Source organism: Cryptomeria japonica, unplaced genomic scaffold (genome assembly GCF_030272615.1).
Source record: "Cryptomeria japonica unplaced genomic scaffold, Sugi_1.0 HiC_scaffold_20, whole genome shotgun sequence".
NCBI classification, from domain to species: domain Eukaryota; kingdom Viridiplantae; phylum Streptophyta; class Pinopsida; order Cupressales; family Cupressaceae; genus Cryptomeria; species Cryptomeria japonica.
The window spans coordinates 1,125,989-1,140,000 of record NW_026728842.1 but is presented as its reverse complement, the minus strand read 5'-3'; the positions used below and the strand labels follow the sequence as shown (position 1 = coordinate 1,140,000).

Sequence of the window (14,012 nt, the reverse complement as noted above, 5' to 3'; positions counted from 1 at the left end):
GGTGGGCACCATGGTGCGCACCAAGGAGCGCTCCGAAGTGTGCTCCAAGGTGCGGCCTGCACGAAGTCGGAGCCCGGTTTGCCCCGGGTGTGCACCTCGGGTGGGCACCTTGGTGCGCATGCCTTGCCTGGGCTGCGCACCAGGGCGGGCTCAAGATGGCACCCGCGTTCCTTTTTTTTCACTATCTTTCAAAACGGAAATTTTAAAATCTCATTTTTTTTTGCCTTTTTCTGGAAATTAGTGAAGGCAGCGCATCAAAGGTGCGCACCTCGCTGCCCACCACGGTGCGCAACGCCGGTGGGCACCCGGGAGTGCTTCGAAGTGTGCTCCAAGGTGCTGCGTGCACGTTGTCGGAGCCCGGTTTGCCCCGGGTGCGCACCTCGCGTGCACCTTCGTCGGGGTGGGCACCTTGGCTGGGTTTCCCCCGGCTGCGCTCCGAAGCGGGGTTATTGGAGCGCCGCCTCTTTTTTTGTCGGAGCGTTTGGTGGGGTTTCTCGCACTGGCTCTTCCCAGGCCCGGTTGCCACCCTGGCGCGCACGAAGTCGGAAGTAGGGTTAATTGCCCGGGTGCGCACCTTTGCCAGGGTGGGCACCTTGCCTGGGCTGCGCACCAGGGCGGGCTCAAGATGGCACCCGCGTTCCGTTTTTTTCACTATCTTTCAAAACGGAAATTTCAAAATCTCCTTTTTTTTTTGCCTTTTCTGGAAATTAGTGAAGGCAGCGCATCAAAGGTGCGCACCCGGGAGCGCTACGAAGTGTGCTCCAAGGTGCGGCGTGCACGTTGTCGGAGCCCGGTTTGCCTCGGGTGCGCACCTCGCCTGCACCTTGGCCGGGGTGGGCACCTTGGCTGGGTTTGCCCAGGGTGCGCTCCGGAGCGGGGTTACTGGAGCGCCCCCTCTTTTTTTGTCAGAGCGTTTGGTGGGGTTTCTCGCATTGGCTCTTCCCAGGCCCGGTTGTTGGGTGCGCTCCCACCCTGGCGCGCGCGAGGTTGGAAGTTGGGTTAATTGCCCGGGCGCGCACCTTCGCCAGGGTGGGCACCTTGGTGCGCACACCTTGGCTGGGCTGCGCACCAGGGCGGGCTCAAGATGGCACCAGCATTCCCTTTTTTTCACTATCTTTCAAAACGGAAATTTTAAAATCTCGTTTTTTTTTGCCTTTTATGGAAATTAGTGAAGGCATCGCATCAAAGGTGCGCACCTCGCTGCCCACCTTGGTGTGCTCCGAGGTGCCCACCACGGTGCGAACCCGGGAGCGCCCCGATGTGTGCTCCAAGGTGCGGCGTGCACGAAGTCGGACCCCGGTTTGCCCCGGGTGCGCACCTCGCGTGCACCTTGGTGCGCACACCTTGGCTGGGTTGCGCGCCCTGGTGGGCACCATGGTGCGCACCAAGGAGCGCTCCGAAGTGTGCTCCAAGGTGCGCCGTGCACGAAGTCGGAGCCCGGTTTGCCCCGGGTGCGCACCTCGCGTGCACCTTCGCCGCGGTGGGCACCATGGCGTGCACGAAGTCGGAGCCCGGTTTGCCCCGGGTGCGCACCTCGCGTGCACCTTCGCCGGGGTGGGCACCTTGGTGTGCAGACCTTGGCTGGGTTGCGCGCCCTGGTGGGCACCATGGTGCGCACCAAGGAGCGCTCCGAAGTGTGCTCCAAGGTGCGGCCTGCACGAAGTCGGAGCCCGGTTTGCCCCGGGTGTGCACCTCGGGTGGGCACCTTGGTGCGCATGCCTTGCCTGGGCTGCGCACCAGGGCGGGCTCAAGATGGCACCCGCGTTCCTTTTTTTTCACTATCTTTCAAAACGGAAATTTTAAAATCTCATTTTTTTTTGCCTTTTTCTGGAAATTAGTGAAGGCAGCGCATCAAAGGTGCGCACCTCGCTGCCCACCACGGTGCGCAACGCCGGTGGGCACCCGGGAGTGCTTCGAAGTGTGCTCCAAGGTGCTGCGTGCACGTTGTCGGAGCCCGGTTTGCCCCGGGTGCGCACCTCGCGTGCACCTTCGTCGGGGTGGGCACCTTGGCTGGGTTTGCCCCGGCTGCGCTCCGAAGCGGGGTTATTGGAGCGCCGCCTCTTTTTTTGTCGGAGCGTTTGGTGGGGTTTCTCGCATTGGCTCTTCCCAGGCCCGGTTGCCACCCTGGCGCGCACGAAGTCGGAAGTAGGGTTAATTGCCCGGGTGCGCACCTTTGCCAGGGTGGGCACCTTGCCTGGGCTGCGCACCAGGGCGGGCTCAAGATGGCACCCGCGTTCCGTTTTTTTCACTATCTTTCAAAACGGAAATTTCAAAATCTCCTTTTTTTTTTGCCTTTTCTGGAAATTAGTGAAGGCAGCGCATCAAAGGTGCGCACCCGGGAGCGCTACGAAGTGTGCTCCAAGGTGCGGCGTGCACGTTGTCGGAGCCCGGTTTGCCCCGGGTGCGCACCTCGCCTGCACCTTGGCCGGGGTGGGCACCTTGGCTGGGTTTGCCCAGGGTGCGCTCCGGAGCGGGGTTACTGGAGCGCCCCCTCTTTTTTTGTCAGAGCGTTTGGTGGGGTTTCTCGCATTGGCTCTTCCCAGGCCCGGTTGTTGGGTGCGCTCCCACCCTGGCGCGCGCGAGGTTGGAAGTTGGGTTAATTGCCCGGGCGCGCACCTTCGCCAGGGTGGGCACCTTGGTGCGCACACCTTGGCTGGGCTGCGCACCAGGGCGGGCTCAAGATGGCACCAGCATTCCCTTTTTTTCACTATCTTTCAAAACGGAAATTTTAAAATCTCGTTTTTTTTTGCCTTTTATGGAAATTAGTGAAGGCATCGCATCAAAGGTGCGCACCTCGCTGCCCACCTTGGTGTGCTCCGAGGTGCCCACCACGGTGCGAACCCGGGAGCGCCCCGATGTGTGCTCCAAGGTGCGGCGTGCACGAAGTCGGACCCCGGTTTGCCCCGGGTGCGCACCTCGCGTGCACCTTGGTGCGCACACCTTGGCTGGGTTGCGCGCCCTGGTGGGCACCATGGTGCGCACCAAGGAGCGCTCCGAAGTGTGCTCCAAGGTGCGCCGTGCACGAAGTCGGAGCCCGGTTTGCCCCGGGTGCGCACCTCGCGTGCACCTTCGCCGCGGTGGGCACCATGGCGTGCACGAAGTCGGAGCCCGGTTTGCCCCGGGTGCGCACCTCGCGTGCACCTTCGCCGGGGTGGGCACCTTGGTGTGCAGACCTTGGCTGGGTTGCGCGCCCTGGTGGGCACCATGGTGCGCACCAAGGAGCGCTCCGAAGTGTGCTCCAAGGTGCGGCCTGCACGAAGTCGGAGCCCGGTTTGCCCCGGGTGTGCACCTCGGGTGGGCACCTTGGTGCGCATGCCTTGCCTGGGCTGCGCACCAGGGCGGGCTCAAGATGGCACCCGCGTTCCTTTTTTTTCACTATCTTTCAAAACGGAAATTTTAAAATCTCATTTTTTTTTGCCTTTTTCTGGAAATTAGTGAAGGCAGCGCATCAAAGGTGCGCACCTCGCTGCCCACCACGGTGCGCAACGCCGGTGGGCACCCGGGAGTGCTTCGAAGTGTGCTCCAAGGTGCTGCGTGCACGTTGTCGGAGCCCGGTTTGCCCCGGGTGCGCACCTCGCGTGCACCTTCGTCGGGGTGGGCACCTTGGCTGGGTTTGCCCCGGCTACGCTCCGAAGCGGGGTTATTGGAGCGCCGCCTCTTTTTTTGTCGGAGCGTTTGGTGGGGTTTCTCGCATTGGCTCTTCCCAGGCCCGGTTGCCACCCTGGCGCGCACGAAGTCGGAAGTAGGGTTAATTGCCCGGGTGCGCACCTTTGCCAGGGTGGGCACCTTGCCTGGGCTGCGCACCAGGGCGGGCTCAAGATGGCACCCGCGTTCCGTTTTTTTCACTATCTTTCAAAACGGAAATTTCAAAATCTCCTTTTTTTTTTGCCTTTTCTGGAAATTAGTGAAGGCAGCGCATCAAAGGTGCGCACCCGGGAGCGCTACGAAGTGTGCTCCAAGGTGCGGCGTGCACGTTGTCGGAGCCCGGTTTGCCTCGGGTGCGCACCTCGCCTGCACCTTGGCCGGGGTGGGCACCTTGGCTGGGTTTGCCCAGGGTGCGCTCCGGAGCGGGGTTACTGGAGCGCCCCCTCTTTTTTTGTCAGAGCGTTTGGTGGGGTTTCTCGCATTGGCTCTTCCCAGGCCCGGTTGTTGGGTGCGCTCCCACCCTGGCGCGCGCGAGGTTGGAAGTTGGGTTAATTGCCCGGGCGCGCACCTTCGCCAGGGTGGGCACCTTGGTGCGCACACCTTGGCTGGGCTGCGCACCAGGGCGGGCTCAAGATGGCACCAGCATTCCCTTTTTTTCACTATCTTTCAAAACGGAAATTTTAAAATCTCGTTTTTTTTTGCCTTTTATGGAAATTAGTGAAGGCATCGCATCAAAGGTGCGCACCTCGCTGCCCACCTTGGTGTGCTCCGAGGTGCCCACCACGGTGCGAACCCGGGAGCGCCCCGATGTGTGCTCCAAGGTGCGGCGTGCACGAAGTCGGACCCCGGTTTGCCCCGGGTGCGCACCTCGCGTGCACCTTGGTGCGCACACCTTGGCTGGGTTGCGCGCCCTGGTGGGCACCATGGTGCGCACCAAGGAGCGCTCCGAAGTGTGCTCCAAGGTGCGCCGTGCACGAAGTCGGAGCCCGGTTTGCCCCGGGTGCGCACCTCGCGTGCACCTTCGCCGCGGTGGGCACCATGGCGTGCACGAAGTCGGAGCCCGGTTTGCCCCGGGTGCGCACCTCGCGTGCACCTTCGCCGGGGTGGGCACCTTGGTGTGCAGACCTTGGCTGGGTTGCGCGCCCTGGTGGGCACCATGGTGCGCACCAAGGAGCGCTCCGAAGTGTGCTCCAAGGTGCGGCCTGCACGAAGTCGGAGCCCGGTTTGCCCCGGGTGTGCACCTCGGGTGGGCACCTTGGTGCGCATGCCTTGCCTGGGCTGCGCACCAGGGCGGGCTCAAGATGGCACCCGCGTTCCTTTTTTTTCACTATCTTTCAAAACGGAAATTTTAAAATCTCATTTTTTTTTGCCTTTTTCTGGAAATTAGTGAAGGCAGCGCATCAAAGGTGCGCACCTCGCTGCCCACCACGGTGCGCAACGCCGGTGGGCACCCGGGAGTGCTTCGAAGTGTGCTCCAAGGTGCTGCGTGCACGTTGTCGGAGCCCGGTTTGCCCCGGGTGCGCACCTCGCGTGCACCTTCGTCGGGGTGGGCACCTTGGCTGGGTTTCCCCCGGCTGCGCTCCGAAGCGGGGTTATTGGAGCGCCGCCTCTTTTTTTGTCGGAGCGTTTGGTGGGGTTTCTCGCACTGGCTCTTCCCAGGCCCGGTTGCCACCCTGGCGCGCACGAAGTCGGAAGTAGGGTTAATTGCCCGGGTGCGCACCTTTGCCAGGGTGGGCACCTTGCCTGGGCTGCGCACCAGGGCGGGCTCAAGATGGCACCCGCGTTCCGTTTTTTTCACTATCTTTCAAAACGGAAATTTCAAAATCTCCTTTTTTTTTTGCCTTTTCTGGAAATTAGTGAAGGCAGCGCATCAAAGGTGCGCACCCGGGAGCGCTACGAAGTGTGCTCCAAGGTGCGGCGTGCACGTTGTCGGAGCCCGGTTTGCCTCGGGTGCGCACCTCGCCTGCACCTTGGCCGGGGTGGGCACCTTGGCTGGGTTTGCCCAGGGTGCGCTCCGGAGCGGGGTTACTGGAGCGCCCCCTCTTTTTTTGTCAGAGCGTTTGGTGGGGTTTCTCGCATTGGCTCTTCCCAGGCCCGGTTGTTGGGTGCGCTCCCACCCTGGCGCGCGCGAGGTTGGAAGTTGGGTTAATTGCCCGGGCGCGCACCTTCGCCAGGGTGGGCACCTTGGTGCGCACACCTTGGCTGGGCTGCGCACCAGGGCGGGCTCAAGATGGCACCAGCATTCCCTTTTTTTCACTATCTTTCAAAACGGAAATTTTAAAATCTCGTTTTTTTTTGCCTTTTATGGAAATTAGTGAAGGCATCGCATCAAAGGTGCGCACCTCGCTGCCCACCTTGGTGTGCTCCGAGGTGCCCACCACGGTGCGAACCCGGGAGCGCCCCGATGTGTGCTCCAAGGTGCGGCGTGCACGAAGTCGGACCCCGGTTTGCCCCGGGTGCGCACCTCGCGTGCACCTTGGTGCGCACACCTTGGCTGGGTTGCGCGCCCTGGTGGGCACCATGGTGCGTACCAAGGAGCGCTCCGAAGTGTGCTCCAAGGTGCGCCGTGCACGAAGTCGGAGCCCGGTTTGCCCCGGGTGCGCACCTCGCGTGCACCTTCGCCGCGGTGGGCACCATGGCGTGCACGAAGTCGGAGCCCGGTTTGCCCCGGGTGCGCACCTCGCGTGCACCTTCGCCGGGGTGGGCACCTTGGTGTGCAGACCTTGGCTGGGTTGCGCGCCCTGGTGGGCACCATGGTGCGCACCAAGGAGCGCTCCGAAGTGTGCTCCAAGGTGCGGCCTGCACGAAGTCGGAGCCCGGTTTGCCACCCTGGCGCGCACGAAGTCGGAAGTAGGGTTAATTGCCCGGGTGCGCACCTTTGCCAGGGTGGGCACCTTGCCTGGGCTGCGCACCAGGGCGGGCTCAAGATGGCACCCGCGTTCCGTTTTTTTCACTATCTTTCAAAACGGAAATTTCAAAATCTCCTTTTTTTTTTGCCTTTTCTGGAAATTAGTGAAGGCAGCGCATCAAAGGTGCGCACCCGGGAGCGCTACGAAGTGTGCTCCAAGGTGCGGCGTGCACGTTGTCGGAGCCCGGTTTGCCCCGGGTGCGCACCTCGCCTGCACCTTGGCCGGGGTGGGCACCTTGGCTGGGTTTGCCCAGGGTGCGCTCCGGAGCGGGGTTACTGGAGCGCCCCCTCTTTTTTTGTCAGAGCGTTTGGTGGGGTTTCTCGCATTGGCTCTTCCCAGGCCCGGTTGTTGGGTGCGCTCCCACCCTGGCGCGCGCGAGGTTGGAAGTTGGGTTAATTGCCCGGGCGCGCACCTTCGCCAGGGTGGGCACCTTGGTGCGCACACCTTGGCTGGGCTGCGCACCAGGGCGGGCTCAAGATGGCACCAGCATTCCCTTTTTTTCACTATCTTTCAAAACGGAAATTTTAAAATCTCGTTTTTTTTTGCCTTTTATGGAAATTAGTGAAGGCATCGCATCAAAGGTGCGCACCTCGCTGCCCACCTTGGTGTGCTCCGAGGTGCCCACCACGGTGCGAACCCGGGAGCGCCCCGATGTGTGCTCCAAGGTGCGGCGTGCACGAAGTCGGACCCCGGTTTGCCCCGGGTGCGCACCTCGCGTGCACCTTGGTGCGCACACCTTGGCTGGGTTGCGCGCCCTGGTGGGCACCATGGTGCGCACCAAGGAGCGCTCCGAAGTGTGCTCCAAGGTGCGCCGTGCACGAAGTCGGAGCCCGGTTTGCCCCGGGTGCGCACCTCGCGTGCACCTTCGCCGCGGTGGGCACCATGGCGTGCACGAAGTCGGAGCCCGGTTTGCCCCGGGTGCGCACCTCGCGTGCACCTTCGCCGGGGTGGGCACCTTGGTGTGCAGACCTTGGCTGGGTTGCGCGCCCTGGTGGGCACCATGGTGCGCACCAAGGAGCGCTCCGAAGTGTGCTCCAAGGTGCGGCCTGCACGAAGTCGGAGTCCGGTTTGCCCCGGGTGCGCACCATGGCGTGCACGAAGTCGGAGCCCGGTTTGCCCCGGGTGCGCACCTCGCGTGCACCTTCGCCGGGGTGGGCACCTCGGCTGGTTTGCGCGCCCTGGTGCGCACCAAGGAGCGCTCCGAAGTGTGCTCCAAGGTGCGGCGTGCACGAAGTCGGAGCCCGGTTTGCCCCGGGTGCGCACCTCGCGTGCACCTTCGCCGCGGTGGGCACCTTGGCTGGGTTGGGCACCATTGAGCGCTCCGAAGTTTGCTCCAAGGTGCGCACCATGGCCCTCCAAGGTGCGCAGCATGGCGTGCACGAAGTCGGAGCCCGGTTTGCCCCGGGTGCGCACCTCGCGTGCACCTTCGCCAGGGTGGGCACCTCGGTGCGCACACCTTCTCAATGTTTTCTTGCCTTTTCTGGAAATTGGTGAAGGCAGCGCATCAAAGGTGCGCACCTCGGTGTGCTCCGAGGTGCGAACCCGAGAGCGCTTCGAGGTGCGCACGAAGTCAAAAGTCGGGTTAATTGCATTGTTTTCCCCGGGTGCGCTCCGAGGTGCGCAACATCGGTGCGCACCAAGGAGGGCTCCGAAGTGTGCTCCAAGGTGCGCACGATGGCGTGCACCTCTGGTGCGCACGATTCGGAGCTCGGTTTGCCCGGGGTGCGCACACCTTGGCTGGGTTGCGCACCTTTTGTGCGCTCCATGGTGCGTACGAAGTCGGAGCTCGGTTTGCCCCGGGTGCGCACCTTGATGCGCACGCCTTGGCTGGGCTGCGCACCTTGGTGGGCGCCTCCAAGGTGCGCACGAAGTCGAAGCTCGGTTTGCCCCGGGTGCGCACCTTGGTGGGCGCCATGGTGCACTCCGAGGTGCCCAAGATTGGTGCGCACCAAGGAGCGCTCCGAAGTGCGCTCCAAGGTGCGCAGGTGCGCGCGAAGTCGAAAGTTGGGTTAATTGTCCGGTTTGCCTCGGGTGCGCACCTTGCGTGCACCTTCGCCAGGGTGGGCGCCTTGGTGCGCACACCTTGGCTGGGCTGCGCACCCGGGCGCGCACACCTTGGCACCCGCGTTTCCTTCATTTTAAATTTTTTTTTTTTACAATCTCTCAAGTGGGAAATTCTATAATCTCAACTTTTTTTGCCTTTTCAGGAAACTTTTGAATGGAGCGCATCATTGGTGCGCTCCGAAGTGTGCTCCAAGGTGCGCACCTCTGGTGCGCTCCAAAGCTCTCTCCAGCTGCGTGCACCTGCCCCGGGCGCGCACCCGGCCCCGCCCAGCTTCGCTCACCTGTCCCGGGCGTCTGGTGCGGAACCTTAGAGTAAGAAACATCACCGTGCACCTTGGCCAACGTGCGCGACTCGACCGAGCGCGCACTGGCCGAGGTGCACACCGATTTCACCTGGGTGCGCGCGCAGCACCTCGGGCGCACCGGGGTGCGCGCACAACGCCCGGGTTGCACCGTGGCCTGTGTGCTCGGGGCGCCTCGGGTGCGCGCTCGGTGTCGCCCCGGCGCGCGCGGTAGTGCGGGCAACGCACCCCGGCCCGGCCCGGCCCCGACGAGAACGCAAACGGGCAAAAGGTTAATTCAAATAGCATTGCGACGCCCGGCGAAAAACTAAAAAAGGGTGCAACACCGGGACTTCCCGGGAGGTCACCCATCCCAGTACTACTCCGGCCCAAGCGCGCTTAACTGCGGAGTTCTGATGGGATCCGGTGCACTAACGCTGGTATGATCGCACCCGTTATGAGCTTGTCGCAGTGTGTACTTAGCAAACCGCGACCCACGTGCGAATCCACCCCGGCCACCCACCCCCGTCGAGGTGCACACCCTCCCTCGCGAAGTGCGCCCCGTTCGCCAAGTGTGAGCCCTGCCCGGGTGCACGCACCTTGCTAGGGCATCGGGTGTGCACCCGGCCCGGCCTACGTGCGTGCACCTGGACGGGGCGTCGTGTGCGTGCAGTGTCCCGTCTGCAACGCGGTGCCCACACACCACCTCGGGCGCAACGACCTGCGCTCACATGTGGGCCGAGTGCACCTTGGTGCATGTTCGGGGCGCCTCGGGTGCACGCTCGATCTTGCCCCGGTGCACCAAGGCGCTCGGTTTGCCCCGGGTGCGCACTTGGTGCAAGGTGGGCACCCAAAATAGGGATCAAGCACCAAAACACAAGTTTCGGGATGCAAAATGGGACCCAAGGACCACAAATGCGTTCCAAGACCCATGATGGGTCCATGAGAACAAAAATGTGTTCCGAGACTTAATAAACAAATATTGGGTTTTAGGAGAAGAAACATGCTCTGATGCCCAAAACGAGAATCGACCCCGAAAAGGCCACAGGCCAAAAGTGGGATGCGAGACAAAAAAAAATGGGACCCGAGGACCAAAATTGGGTTCCCAGGTCGAAGACAGGGCAACCGGACAAGAAACGACCTCTAAGGCTCGAAATGAGTCCCGACGACTAAAACTTGACAAGAAGCACCCATCAGGCACCCAACTCGACACCCATGGGATGCCGACCCACCCGGGCTTCCACCTAGCACACCTTGGCACCCACCCACCCTCACACCCAACCTCGCACCCAACTTAGCACCTTTGAACCCACATTGGCACTCACCCTGACCCTGGCACCTTGGAACCCACATTGGCACTCACCTTGACCCTGGCACCCACCTTTGCACTCACCTTGGGACCCACCCTGGCTCCCACCTCGGCACCCACCCAGACACCCACCTTGGTTCCTTGGCACCCACCTTGGATCCTTGGCACCCACCCCGACACCCACCTTGGCACGCAACTTGGCTACTTGCCACCCACCTTGGCTCCTTGAAGCCCACCCCGACAACCACCCCGTGACCTACCCTGGCTAGGGTTGGTGCACACCCACCCTGGTGCCCACCTTGGCACCCACCCTATGACCCACCTTGGCACGCACCTTAGTACCCACCCCGTTACCCACCCTAGGACCCACCCCGTGACCCACCTTGGCCAGGGTGGGTGCACCCACCCTGGTGCCCACCTTGGCACCCACCCATCCTAGCACCCAGCCTGTGACCGGGCTTGGAACCCAACCTTGCACCCGTCTTGGCCAGTGTGGGTGCGCACCCATCCTGGCACCCACGTTGTGACACACCCTTTAACCCACGCACCCTAGCACCCACGTTGGCACCCACCTTGGAACCCAACTTGGCACCCACCTCGGCACCCACCTTGACACTTGTGGACCCACCTTGCCACTCACCCTAGCATCGACCCATCCTAGCACCCACCCTGGCACCTTTGCACCCTAGCACTCACCCATCCTAGCACCTAACCTGTGACCCACCTTGACACTCACCCTCGCACCCACCTTGGAACCCAACCTAGCACCCACCCACCCTGACACCAACCCTAGCACCTACCCACCCTTGCACCCACCCTGTGACCCATCTTGGCACCCACCCATCCTACCACTCAACCTATCACCCACCTTCTCACCCACCTTGGCATCCACCTTAGCACCCACCCACACTGGCACCTTGGCACCCACCTCGGGCAAGGTGGGTGCACACCCACCCTGGCACCCAATTTAGAACCCACCGAGCATGTTACCCACCTTGGCACCCACATTGCAGCCCACCCTAGTACCCACCCTATGACCCACATTGGCATCCACACCCTAGCACCCAGGCACCTCGACACCCGCCTTGACACCCACCCTAGCACTGAACCTGTGACCCACCTTGGAACTCACCCTAGAACCCACCCACCCTGTGAACCACCTTGGCATCCACCTTAGCACCCACCCACCTTGGCACCCACTCTAGCACTCACCCATCCTAACACCCAACTTGTTACCCACCTTGGCACCCGCCCTCGCGTCCACCTTGAAACCCACCCTAGCACCCACCCACGCAGGAGCCCACCTTGGCACCCAACCTAACACCCACGCATCCTGGCACCCAACTTGTGACCCACCTTGGAACCCACCCTAGTACCCACCTTTGAACCCACTATATCACCAACCCACCTTGGCACCCACCCTATGACCCTCTTTGGAATCCACCCTAGCACGCACCCACCCTGGCACCCACCATGGAGCGCACCCTAGCACCCACCCACCTCGGCACGCACCTCAACACCCACCTTGGTGTGCGCACTGCGCCAACCTCTCAAAGACCCTATGTGGTGCGCTCCAAAGTGTACACCTTTGGTGCGCTCCAAGGTGCGCACCTTTGGTGCACACCAAAGTGTGCACCGAGGTGAGCACCAAAGTGCACTCCAGGGTGCACACCAAGGCGCGCACCTTTGGTGCGGTCAATGCAAACGAATTCGGAAGTTGGGGTCGATGTCGTAATCGCTGCTGCAGACTACACGTATGAGAATCGGACAAATAGCTTTATATAGGGGAGGTGTTGCGTTTGATGGGTCGACTCCCCTGGTTGTGTGCACTGCACCAACTTCAAAGACCCTGTCTTGTTTAAGAAGTCAAAAGTTGGGGTGGATGTCCTAATCATTGCTGCAGTCTACGCATGTATGAGAATCAGACAAATAGCTTATATAGGGGAGGTGTTGCATTCGGTGGGTTGACTCCCCTGGTTGTGCGCACTGCGCCAACCTCAAAGACCTTGTTTTCGTTTAGAAGCCGAAAGTTGGGGTCGATGTCCTAATTGCTCTTGCAGGCTACGCATGTATGAGAATCAGACAAATAGCTTATATAGGGGAGGTGTTGGGTTTGATGGGTCGACTCCCCTGGTTGTGCGCATTGCGCCAACCTCAAAGACCCTGCATTGCGGATGAAGTCGAAAGTCAGAGTTTGGTGTGCTACAAGGTGTGGTCGAAGGTGCTCACCTAGGTGTGCACCTTTGGAGCGCAGGAAAAGTGCCCTCCAAAAGTGCGCACCTTTGGAGTGCACAAAAGTGCCCTCCAAAAGTGCGCACCTTTGGAGCGCAGAAAAGTGCCCTCCAAAAAGTGCCCTCCAAAAGTGCGCACCTTTGGAGCGCAGAAAAGTGCCCTCCAAAAAGTGCCCTCCAAAAGTGCGCACCTTTGGAGCGCAGAAAAGTGCCCTCCAAAAAGTGCCCTCCAAAAGTGCGCACCTTTGGAGCGCAGAAAAGTGCCCTCCAAAAAGTGCCCTCCAAAAGTGCGCACCTTTGGAGCGCAGAAAAGTGCCCTCCAAAAAGTGCCCTCCAAAAGTGCGCACCTTTGGAGCGCAGAAAAGTGCCCTCCAAAAAGTGCCCTCCAAAAGTGCGCACCTTTGGAGCGCAGAAAAGTGCCCTCCAAAAAGTGCCCTCCAAAAGTGCGCACCTTTGGAGCGCAGAAAAGTGCCCTCCAAAAAGTGCCCTCCAAAAGTGCGCACCTTTGGAGCGCAGAAAAGTGCCCTCCAAAAAGTGCCCTCCAAAAGTGCGCACTTTTGGTGCGCACCAAGGCGCTGGTTCGGTCGTTGCAGGCGAGTTCGGAAGTTGGGGTCGATGTCCTGAGCGGAGGTGCAAACTACACAGGTGTCGGAATCGGACAAATAGCTTATATAGGGGAGGTGTCACGGGCTTTGGGAGTTAAGCCTGTGCGGCACCGACAAGTCCCGACCCGACTCGGATCCGTTCAAGGTCAGAGACCTTCGGCCTACGCCTCGTCCCTTCCAATATTGCGCTAAAGCGGAATGCACAATGAAAATGCAGATCGACTTGCTCCCAGAATGCATAAAAGGATACGATGCAATGCGGAATAAAATAGACAACACAACATTCAAAGGTGGGGCGAGGTGCCCATATCCTTTATTATTATCCTCAAAGATTACAATGCTGGATAGAACTCGGTATTGAGAAATACCGGTCGCCCCCAAATGGATTGCCCAGCCAGCCAATCTGACTCGGACAAGTTACAAAGAGTCCCTTCGACTCAGACTGGGATCGGCTCGCTCGAGAGGAGAACCAGTTAGCTCCTCGAGGTGCCAGATCGCCAAGTCACAAGACCCCAATGCTCGCCTGAGCAATAAAGTCCCTCGCTGCAATACTCGCACTCAGACTTGCGACGCCGAAGACTCGCATCTGTCTGCTCGTCTGCTCGCTGCCGAATGCTTGATCGCTGATGATCCTGATTCTGAATCTGCCTCTGCTTGCCAAGAATGAGCATCCCGCTCATCTTATATACTGGAGGGTCGGACCCAAATAAAAGAGCCGTTGGGCGGATAGGGCCGGCCCAAAAGGAATCCCGCCAATGGAAAATTAGCGCCCATATAGGTCCGGACTCATATGAGTTAAGTCCGCGCTAAGAAGAACATCGGCCAAGTCCCATGTCGGCCCCCGCCAAGGAAATAAAACATATCGGCCCCGCCGATGAAATGAATTAAGTCGGCTGTGTGAAACACCAATTCCATGTCGGCTATGCAAAAGAAAGAGTTCCGATGCAAAATGGAACCCCACTAAGGCT

The 14,012-nt window shown here is 60.8% G+C and overlaps 1 non-coding gene across 1 annotated transcript; it reads right to left on the bottom strand.

Annotated features, from left to right (window-relative positions):
• Positions 1-9,234: 9,234 nt before the first annotated feature.
• Positions 9,235-9,353, bottom strand: LOC131861091 (5S ribosomal RNA). The gene has a single exon (XR_009360172.1). It is a non-coding gene; the product is annotated as a 5S ribosomal RNA (ribosomal RNA).
• Between the last annotated feature and the right edge of the window lie 4,659 nt (positions 9,354-14,012).